Source organism: Maylandia zebra, linkage group LG8 (genome assembly GCF_041146795.1).
Source record: "Maylandia zebra isolate NMK-2024a linkage group LG8, Mzebra_GT3a, whole genome shotgun sequence".
Lineage (NCBI taxonomy): Eukaryota > Metazoa > Chordata > Actinopteri > Cichliformes > Cichlidae > Maylandia > Maylandia zebra.
The window spans coordinates 13,301,740-13,308,507 of NC_135174.1; the positions used below are offsets into that span (position 1 = coordinate 13,301,740).

The window sequence follows — 6,768 nt, forward strand, 5'->3', positions numbered from 1 at the left end:
ATGTTTTCATTCAAACATGCTTAAATGCTGTGATGTCACTTTAGCAGCAAAGACTGCGGAATGTGCAGAGATTCTTTTGACATCAAGTTGTTTGCTCAGATTTTGATATCTTTTAAATGGAGACAAAACAAAACGCTATGGCAACAAAACAACAAGCTGTTTCCAGTGCTTAATATTTAACATGTCTTTGTTATAAATTTTATTTGTACAAATCTGTGATGTTGATGTGCACAACGTGGGATTTAGACCTCGGAGGGTTAATCAACAAATCACGAAAAATTAGGTTTAAATTTCTGTTCATGACGGTGCAGATTTCTGACATTTTGTGTACTTGAAGCATTTAACAATTTGATTGTTTTCTAATAAAAACTGTGTGAAACTCAAGTTAGAACTGTGTTTGTAAATGAACCGCCCCATGTTGTGTAGCTTTCTGGATTTTATACTTATTGGGCTACATATTAATTTACTATACAGGCTATACAGTAGATAAAATCTAAACTCACATGTTTTATGTAACTAAAGTGTTTAATCATGTGGGCTACAGACAGTAATCAAGTTATGGACTGTATTGATATGAAAAACATGCATACTTAGTGCATTTGAATCATTTTAACCATATGTAACCACCTGCATGTCATGGTCCTGGGACTTCTACCTGGTTTTTTGTGTGTCTTGTATTGTTGTTGTTTGATGTCAGCTTTAGGGTCCCTCGGTTGTTCTGTTAAGATGTTGCTTATTTGATTTCCCCTCGTGACTTTACCCCCTGTGTGCCCCCTCTGTGTATCTGCCAGCCCCCATGCCTCGTTTCTCCTCCTTGTGTTTTATTCCATGTTTTCCCAGCCCGCTATGTCTGTGTTCTCTTCCAATCTGGTCTGCGTCTCTGTGTGCTTCCTGTTTTACTTTGATAGTCTCCCGTCAGTGTTGTGTTACTCCTGCCGTGTCTCGTTATGATTATCAGTGTCGCCTGTGTTCCCCGTGTGCTCCCACTTCCCTCGTTAACCCTCTGTGTATTTGTGTCCACGTCTCCTACATTACCTACATAATAGAGCTATAATAAATGTTTGTTTGGGGTTTTTTTAAGTACAGAAATCAGCTGCTAAAATAATTGTTTTGACTTTTTGGGAATGCTTTACGGTCTGTTCTGTAGGAACGCTGAATTAATATATTGACTGTCTGGCCCCTTCTGGCTATTTAATAGTTGCTGAAGGAGATTTTGTTCATCCCCAGCTAATCTCATCCATATTTATATAAAATCTAGCATACTCCACACCACACAAAGTCAGAAGCCAGTTAAAATCTGTATGTGGTACCTGAGGCGGTGCTGCACTGACCAGTTGTTTCTGGCTATTTGCTGGTTCAGCCTGCCTATCACTGCAACTCTTGGCTCTTATTGGTCAGGCTGGTGTGTGTGTGTGTGTGTGTGTGTGTGTGTGTGTGTGTGTGTGTGTGTGTGTGTGTGTGTGTGTGTGTGTGTGTGTGTGTGTGTGCGTATTGTAAAGACTTGATTCCCACAGTCCAAGTCAGGGTTTTAAAATGCGTTGCTGTCTCCATCCAGCATCAAAGCTGCATTGAAATTTCCTTCAATGAAATTTTGGCTCAAAGAAAAACAGTGTTGTTACTGTCAATCTCCAGTTAAAATAAAAGTGTAATTAAACCAAACGAAAGTAATGTACTAATGCTGGTCAAGACATTACCTGTAGCTGAGTGACATTTCCTCCAATTTCTGTTGGTGTCTGCAGTTTCCACTGGGGCTTAGTGTCTACTGCTACCCGACTGCACCACCATCCTCCACATTGCTATGCGTCCATTGGTGGTGCCAGCTGCTAGGATTTCTGAGTGTTGCAGAATTTTTAAAAAAGCAACGAGTTTTGTTTTTTTTAACCTATGCATTTGGAAACATTCAGGAATATGGTGATGGGAAAGAAAAAGGTGGTTTCCATGAAGTCTCCCTCTCGCATCCACCTTCCATACTGCCAAAGCTCCAGACTGTCAATAACAATAATAACAGTAATAGTTAACAGTTAATTTGCCTAGCACTTTCAAAACAGTTACAAAGTGTGTTAAAGAACACAATAAAATCTTAGTTAAAAACTCAAAAGAAAAGTTCAAAGAGTTAAAACATGAAACGGTTTGTTTTCTTTTTGCATTGAGCCAGGCTGCACGGACAGCTAAGAGTGTCTGATGTGCAGAATGCAGGCAGTGACTTGGTTCATAAAAAGTGACCAAATCTGTAACAAGGCTTGTACCCATGTATCGTATACCCAAAAGGTTGTGAGGAGGAGAATGATGATTTATTTCTTTGAATTTGTTATAAGTCTGGCAGCTGAGATTTAAATGAGCTGGAGGTGAAAGATGGACTTCTGGCTGAGATCCCAGTAGAAGGAATTACAATTATTCAAACACAATGAGATAAAAGGATTTAATGGGTGTGATAAATGTGGTTGCACTCACCTGTTCACGGCACCTGATGTTAATGAGCAGAAAGGTAGGGTGAGCATGAGGCGAAACCTTCTGTTGACTGCAGCTTGAGCGCAGCTTGAATCATTTTGATGCATCTTTTGGTTTATGTATACTTCTGCACTAAGTTATGCAATAGGCCAATGTTGAAATTTGGCATAGTAAATGGTGCAGTTATTTGTGCAGTCTGTGCATTTGTTTAATGGTTTGAGGCCGTGTGCCGATTTGTACAGTGGACAGTTGTATGTGGAATAAAAGTAGCAAATAGTACAGAGGTGTATCTCATGGGGCGATCGTGGCTCAAGAGTTGGGAGTTCGCCTTGTAATCGGAAGGTTGCCGGTTCGAGCCCCGGCTTGGACAGTCTCGGTCGTTGTGTCCTTGGGCAAGACACTTCACCCGTTGCCGCCTGGTGGTGGTCAGAGGGCCCGGTGGTGCCAGTGTCCGGCAGCCTCGCCTCTGTCAGTGCGCCCCAGGGTGGCTGTGGCTACATTGTAGCTTGCCATCACCAGTGTGTGAATGTGTGTGTGAATGGGTGGATGACAGGTTGTGTAAAGCGCTTTGGGGTCCTTAGGGACTAGAAAAGCGCTATACAAATACAGGCCATTTACCATTTACTGTTGCACGTCATCTGTGTCCTCATGTTTAGCCTGCCGCGGCCGTTGGTTGGAGGAGCCGCAATAGTTTGGAAAGGAAGGAAGCAGTAAGGTCAGTTTCCATTCTGGGTTTTCAGCATTAATAAAGAAACCTGCAACAAGGTGAGTAATGTTTGAGGTCCAAAAGAAATCAACACAGAGAAATTTTTACAGTGCTTTTCTACTCTACCTGAACATTCAAAGCGCTCTATACAGGTTGCCTCATTCACACCTGTTCATAGAAGCCCTTTTTCTGTGCTTTCTATCTAACATTCACACACATTCATACTCTGATGAATGCATCAGAGAGTGACTTGGGGTTAATGTCTTGCCCAAGGACAGTTAGCATGCAGTCTGGAGCAGCCAGGGATCGACCCAAAAACCATCTGATTAGTAGATGACCTGCTCCACCTCCTGAGCCACAGCCACCCCTTTCAGAGGTAAAGAATGATTTAGAAAGTAAGTACAGTAATTTTTTGAGGTGATTTGATTTTTAAAAAAATCATTTTTGCTTCTAATTACATAATTAAGGTGTAATTACATCTTCCAACAAATTGATACATAAACGTATCATTTATCTACTAAAAATACATAGGAGCTGGCGTCATGTTGTGGAAGCTGCCATCTTGCCCCACCATCATACACTGGCTGAGATGGGCATCGCTGCGCCGCCTTTTCATGTTTTATGTAAGTGGATTTATACATTACTTTGAATTTAAAGATGTCAAATAGCTCTTTCACACTACATATGACTATTTCACATTTGTACATGTATATTTTGGTGATCTCTTTCTCAGTATGTTTTTCTTCTTATGGAAATAAGCTAATTTTAAACCAGTTAATGTTAGGCTCCAGTGTCCTAAGAAATCACACCTTTCCCCTGATAAACAAATTGATTGGATTCTCTCATTGTGTGGGAATTGATTATCAATTACAACTTCAATGAGCCACTTCAAAGAAAGTTTCACCCGCGTGGGCAGCAACAGAAAGTCCAGATGTGGAAACAGAAGGTTTCCACATTAAAATATCGATATTTGAATCATTTTGGGGTAAATTGTAGTTTTTCATTAACAGGAACACAGTGGAAAGAAACTATCATTCAGATTGTCTACATTGGAAAGAACTACTCCCTCTTCCGCCTTTTATAGTCATGTGTGAAATACGGCTGTATAAATGTGTGGCAGCCTGTGGCGTGCGCACTCACAACAATGGCTGAGCGTAACTGGAGTCATGTGCGCACGTATTTTACATCCACAAACAGCCCAGACGTGGTTTGCGATACATGTGGCAAGAAAGTGAGGTGTTGTGGCAACACCACTAACCTTGTCAAACACCTCAAAGTAAATCATATCACAGAATATGACGAGCTTATGTTGAGGCAAACTGAAGAGGAGGAGAAGGACGGGTGCTGCTAGGGTGAGACAGACGTCTCTCAGGGAGTCCTTTAGTGCTGCAGGCAGGCAAGGTGTTCACATAGTGCACAACTTCAGGTTTTTGATTTCTATATGATGAATTCTGCATTATTAAGTGATAAGAACAAGTAATCTGATGTCCTGTAATGATTATGACGCTATAATTTGAGATACAATAAAAGAGTAAAGTTTTTGTACAAAGTATCGGAGCAGTATCGTCGATACCACCCTGAATTTTACTTGGTATGGGATCGGAAAGGAAATCAGTGGTATCACACATCACTAGTGATCAAATGTCAGGCCAAGCTGGAACTGATTCCTGTCTTCTGTAACTTCTACAACACTGTCCAATAGAGACACGTGAATGAACTGCAGCGTCATTAAAAACACTGATGATCTTTATTTAAAAATGTAATACATTTACATCTGAATAAACTTTTAGGCATTACGCTGACGGAGGGATGGATGGACCATGAATGCTTTCTCATCCTTCTTGTCATGCACCATGGAAGTGTCTGAGGGGCTTTTCCACTTGGAATGGGGATACTGTGTCCACACTTCAGAGGTGGAGTTTCCAGCATCTCACCTGGGCCTCATCTGCAAACAATCAGCAAGAGGGCTTCTTAAACCAGCGCTGCCTGCTACTCCTCGCCAGTTTGTTCTGCCATCTCCAGTGGTAACTAGGCTTCCCCTCTGCTCCAGTTCTGGCGTGCTCCTTCCCTGTGTTTAACCTTGTTTTCCCTGTGTTTAGGTCTCCTCTGCCAACGTACTCATCCTACCCTCAAACTCCCTTACCCGTCCAGCAACTTCTTCTCCCTCTGTTGCAGAATTCCCGTTGGATTGTTCCCATCAGGAGCCAGGTGTTCAGTCTCTCGATAGCTTTTCCTCTGGTTCCTGCTGTCTGCTGACACTCCTAGCTCGAGCCACGTTCTCCATTCCCTCTCTAAAGTCTCATAAATAGTTTAACCATGTGCATTGAATCTGCATTTGGGTCTAAGCTTTCTATGCAGGGAAGAAATCATCACAGTGACATCTATTTAATTTTCAATTCAATTTTATTTAAAGAGCGCCAAATGACAGCAACAGTCACCTGAAGGCGCTTTATATTGTAAGATATACTTACAAAGAAAACCCCAACAATCATATGACCCCCTATGAGCAAGCACTTTGGCGACAGTGGGAAGGAAAAACTCCCTTTTAACAGGAAGAAACCTCCAGCAGAACCAGGCTCAGGGAGGGGCGGCCATCTGCTGCGACCGGTTGGGGAGGGGCAAGGAAAATAGTATAAAGACATGGAACAGAGACAGAGGTTAATAACAAGTACCATTCAGTGCAGAGGTCTATTAAACATAGTGGGTGAAGAAGAAACACCCAGTGCATCATGGGAATCCCCCGGCAGCCTAATGCTGGGCATACACTGTGCGATTTTTGGCCCATTTTGAGCCGATTTTTCAGTCGTGCGATCGTTTTGGGGATCGTCCCGAGTTTGGCCTTGATCAAACTTCTCACCCCTGCGAGTCAATCCTACAGTTTGATCAGGAGCCGAATAACGCGACTGAAAAATCGCAGCACAGTGTATGCCCAGCTTATTGCAGCATAGAGGATTCAGGATCACCTGAGTAGGCCATCAGATTACTGAAAGGATACTGAAAAAACCCGTCGAAGTAGTCTTAGTCTTCATTGCTGCTGGTCGACTCAATTGAACACCTCTGAAGTTTGCACACAGGCAAGTATTCCTCTTCTTGCTCAAAATCCTCTCGGGAACGCTTCCTCGGGCCTCCAGTTTCGTGTTCAAGCTCTTCGTGCGCATCTTCAAATACTTCAGAGTCATCATCGCTCCATCTCATTCTTTTGTTTGCTCCTAAATCTTCTACATCCCTCTCTCTAGACCTCTTCCTGGAAACACCTGGCTGAGGGTCCTCTTCTGGGATGTACTGGCGAACATCCATGCGGCCTTCAAATGCCTCCTCATTTTCAATGCCACCAACATTGAAAATGATCACAACCACAGCATCCCCGTGCTGTTCATCGTTGTCACCATTGGCATTATTGTCCCTCACATGAATATTTTGAACATCGTCGTCGTCGTCATCGTCATCGTCATCGTTGCCGTCGCCGTCGCCGCCGTCATTGTCGTCATCGTTGTCGTCATCGTTGTTGTCGTTGTCGTCGTCGTCGTCATCGTCGTTGTCGTCGTCGTCGTCATCGTCGTCGTCGTCGTCGTCGTCATCGTCGTCATCGTCATCGTCTTCGTCCCCGTAAAGGT

The 6,768-nt window shown here is 42.9% G+C and overlaps 1 long non-coding RNA gene across 2 annotated transcripts; it reads left to right on the forward strand.

Annotated features, from left to right (window-relative positions):
- The first annotated feature begins 3,108 nt into the window (after positions 1 to 3,108).
- Positions 3,109 to 5,097, forward strand: LOC143419829 (uncharacterized). 2 transcript variants are annotated; one of them, XR_013099849.1, is made up of 4 exons: positions 3,109 to 3,213; positions 3,397 to 3,549; positions 3,686 to 3,777; positions 4,945 to 5,097. It is a non-coding gene; the product is annotated as an uncharacterized LOC143419829 (long non-coding RNA). The 2 variants fall into 2 exon arrangements; XR_013099848.1 differs by having other exon boundaries at positions 3,397 to 3,530.
- Positions 5,098 to 6,768: the final 1,671 nt, after the last annotated feature.